This window comes from Megascapheus bottae, chromosome 16 (assembly GCF_031878675.1).
Source record: "Megascapheus bottae isolate mThoBot1 chromosome 16, mThoBot2.hap1, whole genome shotgun sequence".
Taxonomy (NCBI): Eukaryota; Metazoa; Chordata; class Mammalia; order Rodentia; family Geomyidae; genus Megascapheus; species Megascapheus bottae.
Window position 1 is genome coordinate 40789887 of NC_143524.1, and position 21809 is coordinate 40811695.

Sequence of the window (21809 nt, forward strand, 5' to 3'; positions counted from 1 at the left end):
GTTGATGAGTGGATCAACAAGATGTGGTATTTATACAAAATGGAATTCTATGCTGCTGTCAGTAAGAACGACATTGCCCAATTTGTAAGGAAATGGAAAGACTTAGAAAAAATCATATCAAGTGAAGTAAGCCAGACTCAAGGGAACATAGGCTCAATGGTTTGCCTCCTTTGTCATAATCAGTAGAAACCTTGGGCTCTCCTAGCACAGATTTACAATAGAGCAAAACCTTCATACATAAAGCCATATAGTATGACGCTAAATGAAAGGACCATCAGGCTATAGAAACAAAATCCATATAATAGGTCATTGTTGTCCTTAATGTACTATGTTATCTCTCATCTCTTTTGCTGTCCCTTAGCTATCTCATATTGTTACAGTATTTTACCTTGTTAACTGATTATATATATATATATATAGTATATATGCTTATTTGGTTATTTGAAATAGGATAGGAAAGGGAGGGAGAAACAAGATGAGGGGTGGGACCAAGACATGAGAAAGGTTATCATTGTTTGTGAAGTAATGCAGCTTCTATCTTGTGAATATAATGTAACCCTCCTATTAATTATAATAAAAAATATATGAAAAAATTTTCTGAATTGGTGCACATTTCAATGGTCATACTCCCAAGAATATAAACATAAGGCTAAATATACATAACATTTTATACACAGCAATGTACACTCATGCAATCTCTCTTTTCAGTACAAATATTCTATAGATTTCTCTCCAGATCAACAGATACTGATCTAGTTGACTAGTTAACTTTACTTTCTTCAATAATAACCCTTCATAGTTAATGAACCTAACCATTTGCAGTAAATATCCAGAGTTCCTAAATTTCCCATACTAAGAATAACAATTAGCATCTTTGAACACACAGCTTTGAACACCTTGAATCTGACACTGTTTCATACTCAGCATTCTCATATCTTATATTCTTATGAATCTAGGAATTTGCCAGGACTCAAAACTTTATAGAATGAATTCCATGTAGATCTTCCTCCAAAGATGTACATGAATAATGGAAACATATGAACAGATGACACAATAAAATAGGATTAGTGGTAGGGAAATATAAGGAGTAAATTCTCCCCCAAGAGAAGGAAACAAGTGATTGGAGGTCAGGAGTGTCTTCACAGACATAAAGAAGAGGTTAGTGTGAAAGCTAAGCCCAGTAACTTCTTCAACAAGTTGTTTAAATGCCTCTTTCCTATTTCCCTTGTTCTATGTGTGCATCACATGGACAGTTTCTTCTTTAGAGCTTCTATTTGTTATAATGCCTCATATTCAATGAACTGTCAGCAACTATTGCACTTAATTAGGTATAAACAACCATTTACCTGGAAATTTTTGAGCACTCCATAAAGGAGAGAAAGTGATAATCACATGGGGGCAAGTTGCCACAAACTGCAATTTAGTCCAGCTTTCCAAACTTAAATAAAGATAAAGAAACATAGTTAGGAAAGAGAAAAGAGAGGAGGAAAGATAATTTCATATAAAGTTTTGTGATTCTCTTTTTCATCTTCTGAAAACCTATTTAAGGAGAGATCACAACAATTTTGAAGTAGGGTAATCTGGGATAAGTATTATGAAGGCTTATAATTACAATGCAAATACTATACAGATACATTTTACTTTATTTTACTCTATAATCTAATATTCCTCTTCTAACACCATCCATTGATTGGCAGGAGAAAAATAAGTATATGTAATCTCATTTAAACTTAATCCAATGTGATCATTTAAATATAATTCCAGGAATAATTAGTTCTCTAATGGATAAAACAATACTTAATCAATTAAAGGGATTCTTCTTCCTGCTCTTCTCCCTAAGGTCTGGTGTAAAGGTGTCATGTATGTAAATCACCAGACTGTTAAGAGATAGACGGTAGCCTTCAACTAGCTTTTAATGCTGTCATTTCACCATCTGGTGGTCTTTACAGCATGTTTTTTTGTATACCTAAACATCCTCATAGGACATCACTGTTTAATTTGCTGCACAATAAACTTGAAGTCTGTAGTCTTGGCAGAAACTATGCTCCTGAGTGACTCTCACTGTGGTAAGGACCATGCTTGGTGCATAATCTTTAGTTTACTGTCATCATCCTCCTTCCCAAAATTTGTTTCGAGCAGCTCATTCCCCTGATGGTTTTATCGAGTCACTCTCCTATGCTAGACCTATGGTGGTAGCCCACTGATTCTCACTCAGCCATATCACATAAAAACTAAGGGCAAGGCATTAGCACCACAATGTTCATGGCAGCACTATTTACCATAGCAAAGATATGGAACTAAGTCAGATGCCCCTCAGTAGATGATTGGTATTTATACAAAATGGAATTCCATGCTGCCATCAGAAAGAATGATATCACCCCATTTGTAAGGAATTGGAAAGACTTAGAAAAAAATCATATTAAGTGAAGTAAGCCAGACCCAAAGGAACATAGCTCAATGGTTTCTCTCATTTGTAATAATTAGTCCAAATCTTGGGCCCTCCTAGCAGAGGATTACAATAGCTCAGAACCTAGATACATAAGGCCATATAAAATGAGGCTAAATGAAAGGACCTCCATGATTTGGAAATAAGAGCCATATAATGTGTGATTGTGTTCTTAATGTACTATGTTATTTTTCATCTCTTTTGTTGTCCCTTGATTATTCTCATATTGCTACAGTGTCTTATCTTGTTATCTGATATATTGTAGTTATGATTATTTGTTTATTTGAAATAGGAAAGGGAAAGCGAGAAAGCAAGATGATTGGGAGGGTGTGGGGGGAGGGAAATGGGGGATAAAAACATAAGAGGAGTATCAATGTGTGTGAAGTAATGCACCTTCTATCTAGCGAATATAACTGCAACCCTTCTATTAGTTACAATAAAAATATAATTATAAAAAAAGAAATAAATATTCTCTGAGAGTACATGGAAAAAAAACTAAGGGAAAGGAAGTGGTTCTGTGGCTCAAGTGGTGTGCAATAGCCTTGACCTGAAGAGCTCAGGGACAGAACTCAGGCCCAGAGTTCAAGCCCCATGACCAACCAAACACACACACACACACACACACACACACACACACACACACACACACCAAACTAAGGGCAAGTTGGCCATGGTAGTACACAACACACTTGTAATCTCAGAACTGGAAGGCTGAAGAAAGAGGAACAATAGCTTGAGGCTAGTCTGGGATGTATGTTCCAGTCCTGTCTGGACTACAGAACAATACCCTCCTAATAACCAATGCAACAGTGATACTCATTAGATGCTATGTGGGAAAAGAACTTTATAACTTGGTGCAGAAGGGAGTCTTGGGGAAGGAAACCAGGAGAAAGGAAATGTACACAATTAACCCACTTATGTAACTGTAACCTTTCTGTACATTGCCATTATAAAACAAAATAACTAATAAGTATACAGTTTTTACTGAATTATTCACAGAGGACTCTACTTTATGTGTCTACTTTATAGGTCTTTTGTATTCTCAAGATAAGGTATTTTAGTTAGAAGACATAAATAAATGATGATGATATGAATTTCTCATGTGGATGAACAGACCCTCTATTTTCCTCTGGATTCCTTTGCCATCTCTTGGACTTCATTTAGCTTCTTGTTTCTGTTCTCCATGAATTATTCCATTATTCTTAGTCTTGTGCTCACAAACTATCTTGGCTATATTTTTAAACTTTCCATTAATTAAATTTATCAGCAGTTTCTCATTTACCTTGTGGAGTATCTTCTATGTCCTTGCTTGTCCACTATATTGTCTCATTGTCTACTTTGAGAGCTATATTTCCTTCAATTTGCATATTTTAGTATTTCTGTGGTGTATTCTGACCATTTGAAGACCCTTTTGGTTTTATCTTTGGGGAATCTGTGATTTTCTTGATCTACTTCTCCTTGGAGTCTTAGTTGACTAAGTAGCTGGTTTTCTGATCCTTCATTAAGATTTTACTTATCTAAGTTCAGGGCTTGTAGAGACCATTGAGTGAAGATGTAGACCTCCTTTGTAGAATGGAGCTATATTATTAAAATTAGACTATCAGATGAAAATATTGAGATTGTATGGTAAGGTTAGGTTGATGAAGAGTAGTTTTCCGACAATATATGAGTGAGTTTATAGAGGGGTTAAAGGAGAAATGAGAGAAGAGAGAACAGGGAATGAGTGCAATAGAAGATACAAATGAGAAAAAAAAACTTTGTGTTCTACACTGAAGAGAGAAGTTGAATAGAAATAAATTGGGTCATGTACTTTTAGCTCTAATGCTGTCTACTCTAAAAAGCCTAAGGTAATTGCTGACACTCTACTATATAATTATACTTCTACTTTTGAACAAAGAAAGGTAATATAGAAAAGAATAGAATATAACAAACAACACATTACATATATTATACATTTATATATATATATCTTAAATCCACAGATCAATAAATCTAGAACATTCAACTTGGTGGTTCATGTTCTCTAAAACATGGAGGAAGGAAGGAAGGAAGGAAGGAAGGAAGGAAGGAAGGAAGGAAGGAAGGAAGGAAGGAAGGAAGGAAGGAGAAAGCAAGGAAGGACTCTATTCAGCATGTCATAGATAAGAGCTGTTCCATAATGCAGTTTCTATAGGATTGGCATATTTTTGTTGACTCAGTGGTCTGCAGCTCTTCTCTAAGACCAAGCTGGGGGCCATACTAGGGGATGGTCCTTAGCTCAGAGTTGATTCTGAATTGCCACTACAGCAATGCATATTTTTCCTGCTAGATGGGCTTAGTTAGAGGATGTAAGAGTTTTCAGCTGCCTTTCCCTGTATGGGGGCAGATACAGAACCGGATGTTACTTTCTCAAATGCCTCCCTGGCTATGTGCAGCTCCAAGGGGGCTACTGACTGATGGCTGGAGTTACTGAGAGTGCTGGAATTGCAGTTCCCTGGGCAGGAGCAGGGCTATGTCCCAGAGGTCTTTCTTTCCCCTGTAATCATGGAAGGTGTGAGGGAAAAGGACCTGAGACTCTTTACCTCCAATTAACCTCTATAAAACAAGAAGTGGGGCTTGGCTCAAGGGTAGGATGGTATCCTTGATCTGAAGAGCTCAGGGACAGTGCCCAGGCTGAGTTCAAGCCCCATGACCCACACAAAAAAAATTATTCCCAAAGAAACAAGATATAGGTGTTATTGTAAATAACAGAATTTATTGTGAAGTAACTGTGACGTGTATAAATCTCCACAAACATGTCCTTTACATATAGTTTCTACTATTTATTATCTGTTGCATCAATAGAAGAAAATTTTTCCACAACTAAAATGATCAAGAAGTATTCTTTGGTCACCTATAAGCAAAGACAGAGTGGAAAGTGAACTGCACAGGAATATACAATAGAGTGTGTTTATTTCCTAGGGCTTCCATAGCTAGGCATCACAAACTGTGAGTCTTAAAACAACAGAAATGGATTTTCTCACAGTTCTGGAGATTACAAGAAAGAAATCAATGTGGCAGCTGGGTCACGCTCTCTGAAGGCTCTAGGAAGAATGTGTTCTGTCTTTTCCTACATTCAAGTGCTTACTAGCAATTTTTGGTGTTTCTTCAATGACTTGTAATTACATAATTGCAATTTCTGCTTTCAGATTTATAAGACATTCGTGTTTTATTTTTTGTTTGTTTGACTGGTTGTTTGGTTGGTTGGTTGGGTTCTGTGTGTGTGTGTGTGTGTGTGTGTGTGTGTGTGTGTGTGTGTGTGTGTGTGTGTGTGTAGGCCATGGAGCTTGAACTTGGTCTGGTTGCCATCTCTGAGCAATTCAGCTCAAGGCTACTGCCCTACCCCTGAGCCAAGCCCCACTTCCCGTTTTCTAGTGGTTAATTGGAGATAAGAGTCTAAGGTCCTTTTGTGCAGAGCTAGCTTTGAACCTTGATCCTCAGATCTCAGCCTGAGTAGCTAGGATTACAGGCGTGAGCAACTGCGCTGGCCATAAGATATTCTTATATGTCTCTGAGTTACCTTGTCACTTTAAACTGGTGTGTTTATCTCTCTGTCCACATGCCTTCTTTTTTTTTTAATTTTTATTGTTGGGGTAATGTATAGAGGTGCTACAGTTACATTCGTCAGGTAGTGGGTACATTACTTCTCACACCTTGATACTCCTTCTTATGTTTTTGTCTCTTTTTCTCACCATCATCCCCTCCCAATCATCTTGTTTTCCCCCTGTCCCTTCTCCATTTAAAATAAACATATATACACTATACCAGGTAACAGAGTCAGATACAATAACCACATGAGATTAAGCATAAGGGGAAAAAAAGAGAAAAGCAATAATATAGTATATCAAGAACAACAATCCCAAAGATAGACCTCTTCCATATCCTAGAGTTCATTTCATTTATTGTCATCCTTTATGACCATATGTACATAGATTTTGAGCTACTGTGATCCTCTATTCAGATAGTCCTAGATGTGTTGTTTGTTTGCTTTTAGTGCCAGGGCTTTGCACTCTTTCTTGCCTTTTTTGCTTAAGGGTTGTGGTCTGCCACTTCTGGCTTTTGGTAGTTAATTGAAAGTGAAAGTCTCATCGACTTCTCTGCCTAGGCTTTGAACCATGATCCTCAGATCTAAGCCTCCTGAGTAACTGGGATACAGCTATCAGTACTATGCTCCTATGCCAGTATTTAGTGCATAGCATGGGCCACTGGCTTTCCATATTTGTGGGCTCCAAGTACATATTAAAAATGTTTTTTAAATGTGTCAGTACTGACACACAAATATAAACTCTCCCTAAACTTGACATTCCCTAAGCAATACAGCATAGCAATGATAGCAGCATTTGCACTGTGTGTGGTGTTTTGAGTTACGGATATACACAGGAGGATGTTTTGGGGTTAGATTCAGATATGATGACATTTGATGTAAGGAACTTGAGTTGAGCATCTGTGGGAGGCCGTAGAATCAATCTGCAGATTCAAGGGATGCTTCTCTGACTTGCATAGGGTGAGGAGCAGAGAAACACAGGTGGATGTGGGATGGTTTGAGAGCACAATGCCTATGTAGAGGAAGAAATGACCACCAAGGATGTTTGTTTACAGATTAAATGTTTGCTGTGAATGTCCACATGGCAGAGTCATGCCTTCTTTTTTACGAGAACAGAAATAATTTGGATTAGAAGACCACCCCACTCCATCTCCTGTGATCTCAACTAATATTACCTGCGATTACCTTCTTTCCAAACAAGGTCATAATTTGGAGATAGAGTAGAGCACACAACTCAGCCTATAACAAGGAGCATATTTGATCATTCTAGTAAATTTGAAGTCATTAAGTTTCAAAAACAAACTATAATATTTCATTACTGTAACCCAAAAAAATCTAGGATGCTTTACTTTTGTAACTTGAAAGTGCTCATATATTTCATTTTCTTTTTCTTCAACTGAAATTTTCAAAATGCCAATATAAGAAAATGACCATTATTTATATTTCTAGGCATTCTTATTCATTCTATCATATGTCTGAAAACTGTTTACAAAATGATGCTCCTTGGTTGTCAGACTTAATAGCCGGCTAAGGCTAGAGTAGAAGGCTGTAGCCCACAATATCTGCTCCATCAGGTGCCTGGTTCACCTCACTTATTTACCTAGCAATGCAGTCTTAAATACCACAAGTCAGCTGATACATAAGAGTAAGCTGATGGCCAGCTGTCATGAAGCCTGTCATTAGTTCTCCAAACTAATAAGGAGTATATTCCCTGCATGAAGGCTTTCTAATTTGTCATCTCAAAAAAAAAAAATCAACATTTTTTTCTCTACTGCCCCCTCAGTTGGCCAAGAGAAGATACTCACAAACAAGCATACCTGTCATCACCAAAGTGCTGCACATGTGTTCTCTGAAAATGATCCTTGACTTCCTTCCCTAGCACCTTCCACTTTCTACCTCCAAAGGGTGAGACAAAGGTGGGAATTAGACCCTACAGGGACCCATCTCTCTCTGGAAAGTGGAGGCAGGAATTTATATGATAAAAAAAAACATAAAATCTTCTTAGAGAAACATAAAAGGGTCTAACCATATGGCATTCATCACATGCCTATGGTTCTGAAGACTTACCACCGTTAAGAAGCCACTTAACACCAGTAAGTGGCATTCTTCATCAAACTGATTTCCAGATTCAGCATAGTCTTCCTACCAAAATCAGAGCTGCCTCTTTTTGCAGAAATTACCAAACCAATTACATAATTCATATAGAAATAAGAAACTTGCCAACATAATATTGGAATACAAGAATAAAATTAGAAGATACAACAATTTCAAAACAATAATATTGCAGTAGTAGCAAGAGCACTGGCATAGAGAGATCCATAGAACTAGGATAACAAAAGTAAAGTATTTTAGGGGGGGGTCAATTGACTTTTGACTAGGCTGGAAAAAATTAAATGGGGAAAATGTTTTCCAAAAAATAATGCAGGGAAAACTAGATATCAACATGCACAAGAATAAAATTGGATCTTGTGTTAGTGAACTTTATATTATTAAACTGAAATTTTGTTGCAATCAGATGAATAAAAAAAACTTTATGGTTTCCCTCATTCGTCATAATCAGTAGAAACCTTGGGCTCTACTAGCAGAGATCTGCAATAGAGCAAAATCTTGATACATAAGGCCATATAGTATGAAGCTAATTGAAAGGACCTCCAGGATATTGAAACAAAAGCCATATAACGAATGATTGTTGTCCTTAATGTACTATGTTGTCTCTCATCTCCTTTGCTGTCCCTTGGTTATCTCATATTGTTATAGTATCTCACTTTGTTATCTGATATATTGAATTTATTGGTATTTGGTTATTTGAAATTTGATAGGGAAGGGGGGAAAACCAAGAAGGGTGGGGGGTGTGGGGGGGGGAGGGAAATGGGTACCAAGACATGTGAAAGGGTATTAATGTACGTGAATTAATGCACCTTCTATCTGGCAAATATCATGTAACCCTTTTACTAATTACAATAAAAAATGCAAAAAAAAAACTTTACTAAGCCTGTGGGATTAAGTACAATGGGCATAATACAGATGAAGGCCACTCCAAACTGTATCAACTCATATCATGAATACCAGTGTAGAGAACACTAGTTAAAGCAAAATGTCCACATCTTTAACTATAACACAAAGATGGGAGAAATGGATGAGGTGCCAAAATCTCTTTTGATACCAGACACTTAAATGACTTGAGGATATCTTCAAGGTCCACACCATCTCCACAATCACTGCCCTGGGGAGCAAGCTTTCTTTACATACAGATCATTGTTAAACACTCATTCCCACTATGGCAGACCACATATAAACAAAAATTAACTCAGATGGATCATTTACCCAAATGATGGAGTTGAAGTGTTAAAGTTCTTAGAAAAAATAGAATTGCATTTTCCCTATGTTATTTTGTTTTATTTCTTTTTCAGTGCTTGGAATCAAACCCAGGGCCTCAAATATGCTAAGCAAGTGCTCTACCACTGAGATACATCCACATCCCTTGGAGTAGATACCCATTTCTTAGATAAGATGTTCAAAGCCCAAATTTTTAAAGTTCTTCAGGAACAATACTGGTACAGTAAATTCCAACAATGTACAATATTTAAATAACTGGCTTCATTCTATCCAGAATGAACTCAGACTGAGTAATAGCAAGACCCTTCACTTCTACTTATGGTCTGGTGAGGGATGAAAAGGTAAGAAAAGGGGGCTGGGAGTTTGGCCCAGTGGAAGAGTGCTTGCCTAGAATGCACAAAGACCCGGATTCAATATCTTGGTTCCACGTACATAGAAAAAAGCCAGAAGTGGTACTGTGGCTCAAGGGGTAGAGCTCTAGCCTTGAGAAAGCCCCAGGACAGACTCAGGCCTTGAGTTCAAGCCCAGGACTGGCAAAAATAAATTTTTTTAAAAGATAAGAAAAGGAGGTGGCTGTTAAGGAAAGAGAATAGAAACACCAAGCCTTCCCTGTATTCTTAAAATGTCTTAGGATATAATAAGCATATTACTCAGACTTAATGCCGGAGCAAGTTTTGGCAAGCTTAAAGTAGCTATCCTCGGAAAGCCCCGATGCAGAAAACATCTCAATTTGCATGTATGTGGGCCAAGTTGACACAGTTACAATACACACACACACACACACACACACACATACACACACACATGCACACGTATCAATTTACCCACCAGTACATATACAAAACACATATAGACACACAGCTACTAGAAAAGAGGTAGTAGAAGAGCAACTGGGTTTCAGGACATGCATTTATAAAAATGTTTCTGTATGGGATATACACAAAGGTGTTTGACACAGGAAGAAAAATCATATAAACGAATACTCATTCTGAACATAACAGTCAATGCTTCCCTGGTCAGTCTCTTCACAGAGGTTTGTACTAAATCACCAGGATAAGAACTGTATCCCGGGTACTAAATCTCAAACTCATAACTATTCAGATTTATCAAACGTTCGGATCACAGAAACAATATTCATAGAGGCATAATAAAAGGAAACATGTTCCATCTGCTCTTCATGGTGCTTAACATATATCAGCTTACAACCAAGAGAGTATCTCTTGTGTTGGCCGTGCGATTGCTGTGACAATTATCTTGACTGTTCCAAAAGTACAATTGTTGTGATTCTACTTAGCAGTTTTTAAAATTTCAAGAAGACTATATTGTAGAATGATAAACTTTCCACCTAAATGATTTAAAATTGATTATTAAGATCTCAGAGTCAAAAAATCAACTGTCATCAGTGGAATACCAATTTTACAATGTACTGGCATTTGGAATTGTGGCAAGTTACTTTTCTAGCCCTTAGTATCTTCATTCGAAATGATGACAATAATAATATCTGAATCATAGGGTACTATGAGAATAAAGTGAATTTCTTATATATGATACTTAAAATAGAAGAACATAACATAAGAATTGTTACTAAATGATAAACTAGTGTTGTATTATTACAATCATTATCATAATTTCAATGGCGTTTGGATCTAAGTCAGTGCAATTAGATGTATCTGTAGTCCAGTCTCTTAATATGTCTGAAGTGCCTAGCCTCTAGAATGCCCTTTTCCATAATACTTCCCAGTGTTCATAGAATGAGTAGGCTCATTTCTTTGTATTAGGATTGATCCTTTATGAACAACACACATGGTAGGAAGAGACAGTGAATGAGTTCTGAGGCTAGGCCACAAAAATCCCACAGCTCTCATCCTGTTTTTAGGAACATTCTATCTTGGACATGAGATACCATATTAAAAGTACTACTTTTTGATGTTATCATACTATAAAGCCTGATCTAGTCTGTGCTGGAAAGCTTCAATGAAAGAAAAAATGAATTACAATAGCAATCTGTATCACAAAACATCATGGCATTGTCTTTATGCAAATTACAGATTTATGAACAGATTTATGCAGCAGTAAGCACTTTTACGTTGCACTGAATTATGGTTTTGTCTTTACTTTTGTCTTTTCCCTTTTAACTCTCCTTATAACTGATGTATGTCTCATTTAAATTACTTCAAATTCTCTTGGGAAAAAGGATAGCATTTATAAAATGTGAATAATAAGATAAATAAATTGGTATTAAGTGTGTAAAACAATGCATTTGAGCCCCCCTCTTAATTATACTGCACACTGTCTCATTCAAGAATGAAGTCATTAACCCTGAAATTTATCTTTTTTATTTTTATTTTTTTTGTTGGTCATGGGGCTTGAACTCTTTAGCTCAAGGCTACCACCCTACCCCTGGGCCTGGGCATTGTCCTTGGGCTTTTCAACTCAAGGCTACCGCCTACCCCTGGAGGCACAGCTCCACTTCCCATTTTCTAGTGATTAATTGGAGGTAAGAGTCTCACGGTCTTTAGTGCCTGGGCCGGATTTGAACCATGATCCTCAGATTTCAGCCTCCTGAGTAGCTAGGATTACAGGTGTGAGCCACCGTGCCTGGCCTGCCTGAAATTTTATCTTTATATCTCTTCTATGTATGAAATTAGAAAGCAACTGTCGATGGGCTCTGAGGTCAAATAAGGACTAAAGCTAGAATCTTTAAAATTTGTTTCTCTGTGTCTCTTCCTGTCAGTGTAAAAATTGGTGATCTCAAAAGTGTCACTGAACCTACTTTAAAATTTCAAATCTCAAAGAGAATGTGCCATTGTCCCTTCAGTCTTCCTGGAAGACACGGGCATCCTTCTCAGGCTTTTACCCCTGAAATAAAAGTCTGTTGATCAACTGGGAAAAAAATCCAGATCTCAGAAACAGAAAACAGGTAACATCTATCTCTCTCATATTACATGTGTGTGTTCTCCTGAAATCATTTTATATTCTCCCTCCATTCCTTTCCCTTTCTCCCTCCTTCTCCTTCTCCCACTCCCCACATTATTTGAGTTCCTTTATTTGAGGCTGGAGAAAATTAAAAATCTTATCATCGAGTTTTATAGGAGGGAATAAGACTGGTAAGTGTCTTTGACTAAAGAGTAGGAAGCACAAATTTAAAATGAACGAAGTAGCACTGAAGAAAGCAGTACAAACAAAATGATTAGGAAGAATATGATTTGATTATATTATGGAACTTTTGGGTACATTTTTCTTATCTGTTCTCTAATACAATAAATGGGACTCACTATAGAAAATAATGCAAAAGTAAGTTTTTGCAGTCCTTTCAAATTCACTCTACAAACATAAATTGTTCCACAAAAACTGTAGCTTCTACTACATATTAAAATATGTACAACACTAACTATGCTTAAGCAAATTCTATATTTAATACATCTAATCCAACAAACGAATAAAATCACTCAAGAAATTGGTGTTGGTTGATTGGTTGATTGGTTGATACAGGTAGCTCTCTTTCATACTACTTATTTACCACTCAAGCCACACCTCCACTTGGGATTTTTTCCTAGTTTATTGGAGATAAGAGTCATGGTTTTGTCTGCCTGGACTCACTAGGAAAGGGAATTCTCAGATCTCAACCTCTAAGTATTTTAGTTGTGAGCCACCAGTACCTGGACTCCAAGAATTTCTTTTCTTTTTGGTGGGTCATGGGGTTTGAACTCTGGGCCTGGGTACTGTCCCTGAGCTCTTTAGTTTAAGGCTACCACCCTACACCTGGGCCTGGGCATTGTCCCTGAGCTCTTCAGCTCAAGGCTACTACTCTACTCCTGGAGCCACAGCCCCACTTCCCATTTTCTAATGGCTAATTGGAGATAAGAGTCTAGTGAATAATTGGAGATAGTGCCCAGGCTGGCTATGAACCTTGTTCCTCAGAGCTCAGCCTCCTGAGTAGCTAGGATTACAGGTGTGAGCCACTGTACCCGATTCTCCAATAACTTCTATGTTAATATTTTCCTCTTTCCTCAGCTCAGGAATGCCATTTTTGCTACCTACAAGAGAAAATAATCACAAATGGCATTTTTCCATCCATTTTGTCTGTTTTTCTCTGTCCCTATCTTCAACATACATGTTACTAAGCTCTCTAAGAGGACTTTCTGAATGATGCCTCTCTCCACAGCAAAAATGTGAGGTATAACCAACACTTCTTCCAGGTGGCACAGGTAATGTGAGATGAAAAAAGTCTCCATTACAACTTTCTCAAAGCATCCTTCTCTCACTGCCAACTTCTATTTATACCTCTGATGTTAATGTTATGAATTCATTGATAATTACAAATTCAGTGGCTTTTTTTTAATTTGGCCCCTTAGTTTGTAATACAGTCCTTATTACTTGATGTATCAGTAAAAGAGGCAAAATATTTTACATAAAAATCCCATTATGAAATCAATGTCCATATGTATTAATGGTATGTTAATACCTGTTGAACGTAAGTTCTTTAGAGGCTAAAAATACAATGATTAATACTCAATTTTTTGTCTTATGAATCCAATCTGTTTATTATATTTGAGTTGTTGTACAAATTATACAATTCAACATGTCAAATTATGAATGCTGTGAATCACTATCACCCTTTCCATCATTCTTCCTATCTATCAAGGACTCAGTTCTTACCTTTGAAGTAATCACAATCTAGAAGATAACAGGCATATCAATGATCAGTCACTGTATAATATGATAAGCAGTCTGTTAACAATCTCAGTGTGCTTTGGTAGATCAAAGAAGTGCCCAATCTACTGGGAAATGAGTGGGAGAAAAATTCTCAGTAGAGATGTTTCTTAGCTGAGTTCTATATGAATAAGAATTGCCATGTGAAGAAAAAGGAAGGAACAATTCAGAAAACAGAGAGGAAATCACCCCCAAAAAAGTACCCTCTTGTAAAACAAATTGGAGAGCTACAGAAATGCCTTTGATTAGACAGAATATCTAACTTACTTGTGAAATGTGGATGAGAATGGTAGAACATGAATGTAGAAAGAACTTCAGGAGAGAGATCACAGAGGGTCTTGTATTAAGAACTTTACTTGGAGATGATTGGGAGGGGGTGGAGGAGGGAAATGGGACAAAAAAATGTGTAAGAAGTAATGCACCTACTACCTGGTGAATGTAACTGTAACCCCTCTAATACATTACCCCAACAATTTAAAAAACAACTTTACTTGGGAGATAATGGGAAATAATTGCAGGGGTTTAAGCAGGGGAAATTTCATTCAGAAAATTTTCTCAAAAACAAATGTGAGGTCATTATGGGTAATAAGAGACCATTTGATAACAGGCATGGGTGTGGTGCATAATCAAAAATTTCTTAATTTTACTATAGATAGCATGCATTATGAATTTTCAAGACTCCAATTTGATGAATTGGGAAAACAAACAGATTTGGTTCATACTGGACTAGTTCCCCCCCCCCAGGTTTATGCTACTATCCTCAGCTTTTATGCAGTGTTAATTTATCAGAAGGAAGAAGTCAATCATCAAACCCACAGATTTCCAAACAAACTTCCAGATGTATTTCTTTCTGTAATGCTTTCATAATACATTTGTAAAAACAGAAATCTTTTACAAGAGCATTTTATATTTTATTAAACATATGAGATTACAAGTACAATGAAGCTTGCTCAGTATCGCCCCTTCCATCATTCTCTCCATTTCTCACAATCTGATCTTTCCCCTCACATTACCATTTTTACATATATGTATTGAATACTATGACTATGTTGCGCTACCTACCCTTCCTCTCTCCATTCATCTGCCCTCTTGTCCTCCAATAATGTTTCCCTACTTCCTGATAATTCATTTTGTTTAACTGTGTGTTGGTTTTTTGAAGGATTTACACCATTCCAATCCTCTTCTGTGTATTATACCATACTTCAGTTCATTTGTTTTTATATCTATGCATATGACCCTTTATGCATTCTCATAGCTGCTCATGATTTATATCTAACTTCCACATATGAGAGAAAGCGTATACTCTTTGTCCCTCTGAGCCTGACTTACTTTATTTAACATAATTTTTCCAGGTTTATTCATTTCCTTGTAAATGACATAATATTCTTCCTGGTGGATAAGCAAAATTCCATTGTGTATATCTACATATATGTCACTGTATCACATTGTCTTGATCTTCTCTATGGTACAGCATCCAGTCCATTTCCATAGCATGGATATCATGACTAGTACAGCAACGAACATGGATGTACAAGTGTCTTTACTGTAATCGCACATAAACATTTGGATAAATGCCCAAGAGTGATAGTACACACCTGTAATTTCAGCACTTGGGAGTCTGAGACAAAAGGATCTGAATTTGAGGCTAGACTGGGCTCCATAGTGAGTACCAATGTAGCCTGGGCTGTAGCGTGAGACCCTATCTAAAAATAACAAAGAAAGCCAAAAACAACAACAAAAGGCTTTACACTTTCCACATCTTTTCTTTTTAGATGAAGTCTCACCATATAACTTAAGCTAGCTTCAAATTTGCAATCCTCTCTCCCCAGCCTCCTAAATGCTGGGATTATAGGCATGTGCCACCATGGTTGGGGTTTTGCACTTTTTTTGTGAGTCATGGAGTTTGAACTCAGCCTGGACATTGTACCTGAGCTCTTCAGCTCAAGGCTTACCACCCTACCCTTGAACCAAGCTCCACTTCCCATTTTCTAGAGGTTAATTGGAGATAAGAGTCTCAGGTCCTTTTGTGCCTGGGCTGGCTCTGAACCTTGATCCTCAGATCTCAGCCACCTGAGTTGCTAGGGTTACAGGCATGAGCCACAGTGCCTAGCTGGGGTTTTACACTTTTAATGACTACCTCTTGGCTAATATACATAATCACTATACATAGTCACTATTCAAGTTTGTTGGGCCAGATCTGTGTTCGGTTTATGCTGCCTTGAGGACTAAAAACACATCATCATTACCCAAGGCATGAAATTAAAGCTCATTTTCCTTTTAGCTTTCACATAGAGAATAGTGAAAGTTTGGAGTTCTGATGTCAATGATATTCTTCCTCTGAATATAATGCATACTGTTCTCTTCTTAGTTACCATTATTCAGGACTCCAGCATCAATACCACCAAAGGAGAATTCTGAAATCTCTTCCCAATAGTAGTGAATTTTTTTTTGCCAGTCCTGGGGCTTGGACTCAGGGCCTGAGCACTGTCCTTGGACTTTCTCAAGGCTAGAGCTCTACCACTTGAGCCACAGCACTACGTCTGGCTTTTTTCTATGTATGTGGTACCAAGGAATTGAACCTGGATCTTTGTGCATGCTAGGCAAGCACTCTACCACTAGGCCAAACTCCCGGCTCCAATAGTAGTGAATTTTTAAGTATTTTAAATAATTTTCCTGTTCTCAAAATTATTTTTAATGTTTTTGTAAGTTTTTAATTTGCCTCAATTAATTTCATCTTGACATGTCCTTTTTATGCATACAATATATCTTGATCTGAGTCCCTCCCTCTCCCACTCAACTTCTGACTCCTTTCCCTTCCTAAACCAATCTCAAAAATCTTCACTGTTCCGTGGTCACATATGTAAATAAAGTATTTTGACCGCATTCACTCTCCTCCACCTTCTCCATTCTCCCAACTCCCCTTCCCCTAGCACTTATGCCCAAGATAGGACATGTTTCATCTTCCTAACATTCATTTTTATTAAGGAGCATGTTCACTGCTCGAAGGGGCTTCACCATGGTACCCACCCCCCGCCTCTCCTCTCCTCTCCCTCTCTCTCTCTCTCTCTCTCTCTCTCTCTCTCTCTCTCTCTCTCTCTCTCTCTCTCTCTCTCTCTCTCACACACACACACACACACACACACACACACGCCCGATAACTACATGATTTTAGCACACTTTAAGAAAACAATAGTTTTTTTTACTACATATTCACTATGTTACTTTAATTCAACTAAGATTCATTAATTCACTAAGATTACTTTGTCAGTGTAACCCTAGAGGACATTTTCACTTCAAAAATGAGAAGGCAGGGGCTGGGAGTTTGGCCTAGTAATAGAGTGCTTGCCTCACATGCACAAAGACCTGGGTTCAATTCCTCAATACCACATACATAGAAAAACACTGGAAGTGGTGTTGTGGCCCAAGTGGTAGAACTCTAGCCTTGAGAAAAATCCAAGGGCAGTGCTCAGGCCCTGAGTTCAAGCCCCAAAACTGGCAAAAAAAAAATGAGAAGGCAGAGACTGATATTTTGAGTAACCTGACTAATGCAACTAGCAAATGATCACACTAGAATTTAAATGTAGACCAGTATAAATCAATATATAAATTTAACTACACACTAGCTACATTGACAAGTTCTTATACTGACAATTGACAAAGTTTTAAAGTAGGTGTAAAATAACACCTCTGGCTTTCCACTTGGTCCCTATCTTTCTATCAGTAGATGATAAACAGGTTTGTGCTGGTAGCACCTGTGGAGCTAGTATCACTATATCGCTCATCATTAAGTCATATCTGTTGTTATTTTTTTATTATACTGGTTTCTTCAGTTTACAAACTGGCTCCAGAAAGCTAGGCAAACACCTACCAGCAAGAACAACTTTCCATCCCCTAGTCTGACTGAACTAGAAGAAGACTCGGGATTCACAGTGGTGAGTACCTTCTTCCCTCAAAGCCCCACAGTGAGGTTAGCTTCTGCTCTTCTGAAAAGAATAGGACATGTGTCTGAGAGAAGTGGGCAGAGAGGAAACTTACTCTTTCCTGCAGTATGCAATCTTCTTATCCATTGTCTCTGCCTTCTGTTTGACTCTGTCTCTTTGTCCTCTCTCTTTCCTCCTCCCTATCTCTCCAACCTCATTCTTCTGTATGTTCCCTTCATCATCTTCCATTATATTACTGCTATCTCTCTTGCCTTTTGTCTCTGTCTTCTTTGTCCTACAATTCAGTAAAATCCTGCTTTGAGCAGAGTTTAGAGCTCTTTGCTGAAGCTTACAAATTTCTAGGAGAGTTCTCATGAAGGACTACCTAGCTGAACTATCCTGATACTTTGAATGGTATACAGATGACACACAAAGGCCAAAGTGCTACTTGTGTCCATTTGAATTTGATGGGGAATAAGCAATGTGAACCAGAGATGGCTCTGGGTGGGCTCAGGGACTGGGTCAGACTCAGTTTAACAACTACCATGCATGACATGAAGTCACAAAGGAATTAAATATGATCAAAGTAAGTTATGTGCACATATGGAAACAATGAACCCCCATATACACATTTTATATTTGGTATGTCTGAATAAAATGTAGACAACATAAAATAATAAATGTATGGTATCAGCTGATCATAGTCTATCTCTAGTCTCAGACTTTTTATTTTAAATGGCAGATAGACCAGGAAATCTGGGAGACAATTTCACATCAAAGTTAGAACCTAATAAAGAATCCCTGCCAACTTACTGGAGCCTGATCCCAGCAACTGTCACTGTTGTTTGAACTAGACAAAAACAGTACTACCCCAATGTTTGGCACTGTGCCTTTTACCTTTGTTCATCTTCATCCTAAAATAAATATGTGAGTCAGGTCTATGCTTGTGTTCACACCAAATATTGAGCATTTTTATTAGTCTTTGAAGACCCAACATATAGCATTTGGCTTATATACTGTAAAAAAAATAAATCCCAAATGAGGTTGGGCCCACTGGTGCATGAATTTAGGAAGTAGAATTTAGGAAGATAGCAGCTGGTGGGGGGAGAGAAGGAAGAGAGTAGTAAGAACTCATCTCAGCCAGTAAGTTAGGCATGATGTTGCACTAGATTCAATTCTAAATACCCAAGAAGCTTAGGTAGGAGAATCACATCTTCTGAGGCCAGCCCTGGGAGAAAAAAAAAACCTGTAGCACACCATTTAAAAATACCTTTAAAAAAATTATGTCTTAAGTAGTAGAGAACTTATCAATATCCCTCACCCCTTCTAAAAAAATGGAATAACAAATCAGGTTAAAGTAGAAATAAAGGTAATTTTGGTTAGGTGCAGAAAATATTTGCAAGTCAGAATATACATATATTATTAGAAGCACTGGCAAAACATAAGCTATATGAACAGATTGATAGCTCTTTCTCGGGTCCATTGATTGCTCTTACTGGAGCAATCTTACTGAATCATTTCAGTAACAAGACTTGGGCATGCCCTGTAGTTGTGTGATACTTAACAAGGTACTTTCAGAACCTGAACCTTAGCAAACTACTACATGTCTATGATGTCCTTTCAGTTTTACTTCATTGTTTTCAGAACTAGGCCATGATTAAGAGGGTCAGTAAGGAACTTCCTTATTGTGACAATACAGGTGAAATATTTGGGCTGGCACCACATAGGCCAAAAAAGAAGTAATTGTTAAAAAATTTTTCTTGTTTAATAACCAAATTGGAGGGCCAGGAGTGTGGCCTAGAGGTGGAGTGCCTGCCTATCATGCATGAAGCCCTGGATTCAATTCCTAGGTACCACATACACAGAAAAAGCTAGAAGTGGTGCTGTGGCTCAAGTGGTAGAGCTCTAGCCTTGAGAAAGCCCAAGGACCCTGAGTTCAAGCCCCAGGACTGGCAAAACGTAAGAAGCAAATTGGGAGTTTCAAGATGATCTGATAAATTTGATGCTGGGTTATCTTGCTTTGCAACCTTCTAATTTTTACTTTCTCCAAATATTGCACTTGCTATGTTTTAACTTCTAAAACTAGACAAACACTTTGCAGATAATATGCTTGTTCTATGATTTACCTTGACTGTTTTTGCTTTTCTGATGCAAACTGAAGCTTTATTGCTGCTTTTTAAATTTAATGCTGTTTTGTTTTTCTCTTAGAATGCTTAGGACCACGTTAAAAACATGGCAGCCCCTACATGGCAAATTTGTCTGCATTTCAGTATTTATTCCAATCATAAAAGTCTATTTGGGGGGCCGGGAGTTTGGCCTAGTGGTAGAGTGTTTGCCTAGCATGCACGAAGAAGACTCGGGTTCGATTCCTTGGTACCACATACTTAGAAAAAGCTGGAAGTGGTGCTGAGGCTCGAGTGGTAGAGCCCTAGCCTTGAGAACAATCCAAGGACGGTGCTCAGGCCCTGAGCTTAAGCCCAGGACTGGCAAAAAAAAAAGTCCAGTTCGTCTCCAAGTCAGCCCTTTGTCTCTCAAAGATCTCTGCTTATGTCTTAGTATTATGACTTCTGTCCCTCCTCTGTGGAACATGATTTTTAGGAATGAGCCTTCCTAGCATCATAAACTTTTCCCCAAGTAATGGGCAATAATGACTCTGGCAGTCCTTCATTACCATGGTCTTCCCTTTGATGGAAAGGGGGAAATAATAAAGTAAAAGTTAATGTAACCTAAAACATAGTTTCTAAATTCATAGTGCATGGTTCATTCAAGCTTCTGAACACTGTAGTATATTCAGTTTTTCTTCAGTTTGTATTTGCTTACTATTATTTGATATCTCTACTTTCCTAATATATAGCATTGTACCATGCCTTTTAATAAATGTCATGACATCTGGACTCTCTTTTTAAAAAAAAAGTCAATGTAACCTAACAAAGATTTTTTAATCCTTTTATAAGCCTTGGAAGACTTACTGACACTAGTAAGCTCCTGTGCAAACATCAAGAATTGAAAATAATATAATTGTTAGTACTTTATCAATAAGCCGGTAAAGGTGCTGTGGCTCAAGTGGTAGAGTGCTAGCCTTGGGCAACAGAAGCTTGGGGACCATGACTAAGCCCTGAGTTCAAGTCCCAGGACTGGAAAAATAAACATCATTTGTCATAATTAGTATAAACCTTGTACTTTCCTAGCAGAGGTTTACAATAGGGTAAAACCTAGATATAGAAGGCCTTATAGGATGAGGCTAAATGAAAGGACCTCCAGGATATAGAAACAATAGCCATACAATGTGTGATTGTTGTTCTTAATGGACTATGTTATTTCTCATCTCTTGTGTTGTCCCTTGGTTATCTCATATTGTTACATTATCTTACCTTGTTATTTGATATATTGTATATATGTTTATTTGTTTATTTGAAATAGGATAGGGAAGGGGGAAACAAGATGAGGGGAGGGGATGGGGGAGGGAAATAGGGACAAAAACATGAGAAGGGGTAGCAATGTTTGTGAAGTAATGCACCTTCTATCTGGTGAATATAATGTAATCCTTCTATTAATTACAATAAAAAAAACAGCCTCTGATCTCACATTGGCTTCTTTCTTCTGATTTGACTACAAGCATTTGCCTCATATATAATATAACCTCACCAGGCCAGGAGTTTGGCTTAGTGGTAGAGTGCTTGCCTAGCATGCAGGGCAACCTGGGTTCAATTCCTCGGTATCACATACATAGAAAAAGCCAGAAGTGGTGCTGTGGCTCAAGTGGTAGAGCTCTAGCCTTGAGAAAGCCCAAGGACAGTGCTCAGGTCTTGAGTTAAAGCCCCAGGACTAGTAA

The 21809-nt window shown here is 37.7% G+C and overlaps 1 protein-coding gene across 3 annotated transcripts in view; it reads right to left on the reverse strand.

Moving 5' to 3' along the window:
* The window catches only part of LOC150053280 (uncharacterized), a 187980-nt gene that overhangs the window by 106442 nt on the left and 59729 nt on the right, over positions 1-21809 (reverse strand). The gene's annotated exons all lie outside the window — the stretch shown is intronic.